Source organism: Chrysochloris asiatica, unplaced genomic scaffold (assembly GCF_000296735.1).
Source record: "Chrysochloris asiatica unplaced genomic scaffold, ChrAsi1.0 scaffold00197, whole genome shotgun sequence".
Taxonomy (NCBI): domain Eukaryota; kingdom Metazoa; phylum Chordata; class Mammalia; order Afrosoricida; family Chrysochloridae; genus Chrysochloris; species Chrysochloris asiatica.
This window is the reverse complement of record NW_006408715.1, coordinates 6,071,448-6,072,715: the sequence shown is the minus strand read 5'-3', so window position 1 is coordinate 6,072,715 and position 1,268 is coordinate 6,071,448. Positions and strand designations below refer to the sequence as shown.

The 1,268-nt window shown below is 44.6% G+C and overlaps 1 pseudogene; it reads right to left on the bottom strand.

Annotated features, from left to right (window-relative positions):
- Window positions 1-530: 530 nt before the first annotated feature.
- The window catches only part of LOC102839515, a 53,707-nt pseudogene continuing 52,969 nt past the window's right edge, over window positions 531-1,268 (bottom strand).

Sequence of the window (1,268 nt, the reverse complement as noted above, 5' to 3'; positions counted from 1 at the left end):
TGTAAAGCTGATGTTCTCCCATGTTAACTGTCACTCAATTCACAATAAAAATTTAAAAAGAAAAAAGAAAGTGAGTAGAGGTAAATGCTGTTAACTGTTGGTACATGGAGGGAGTTGAAATCGTATATAGTAAAGCAAAGTATATGGTTTGTTGAATGTAAAATTAATGATCTGCTCTGTAAAACCTTCATGCAATTCACAATAATTTTGTTTTAAAAGGTTATGATATTATTTTTATTTTCCAAACCATTTTATTGAAATGTGCCAAGAGTACATGGGCAGCACGAATGTATGAACGGGGGGAAATCACATGTACAGTAATTTTAAAAAGTGAAGGTTAATCTTGGGAGACATCTGTTCCCCTTCCCCTCCCCGCTCCAGACTTCCAGTATTTCCATAATGGTTAAGCCTCTACTACCCTAGTATTAAAAAAAGGAATACAAGAACTCTGCCAAAACCAAACCAAAACAAAAAACAGCATAAAGGAAAAATGTGTTCCAGCTTAGATGGGCCTCTTCCTGGGCACCTAATTAGGAGGCATGCTGAGCAGTGGAGAAACACAACTTGACAGAGTGTAAGGGTATGGCCCATTTGGGTTTTTCATCTAGTAATGGGTTCAGTAAACCCAGCGTATCCAGGGCATCGCTCTTGGATTCCCACTCCAGCAGCCCGGAGGAGCTGTGCTCACTTTTGCCTGAGAACATTTTCACAGAAGAGGGCCGCTTCACTCCCAGCTCATCACAGATCTCAAAGAAGTTCTCCTCAGTCACCTCCAGAGGGGCATTGAAAAAATGTAGCACATTGCTAGGGTGCTGGATATGGTTTTTGGCTGCCTGCTCTGGGGTGGAGAACCCATTGTTCCTTGAGCCATTGAAGTCTTTGTAACTGCAGGACCCGTCTTCTAGCCCATATGACTGACCGGGCATGATGGCTGATTGCTTGGAAATGCAGACATTCAACTTCTGCCCAAACATGAAGTTGTTGTTGAGGTGGGTGATTGCCCAGTCCACAGCATAGCCATCAGCAATTTCTACCATGGCAGCCCCCGGCTTGCTTTTCATGAATTTCACCTTCTCCACATTGCCATACAAGCAGAAGACATTGAAGACTCGATCACAGTTCATCTTGGATTGATCCAAGCCATAGACCATGAGCACAGGGCTGTCAGCGTGGGGGCCATATTCGGGTGGGGGGGGAGGGGGTGGGGGGTGCCCATATTGAGGGCCATAGCGGCAGCTCACCTTCTCCACATTGCCATATAAGCAGAA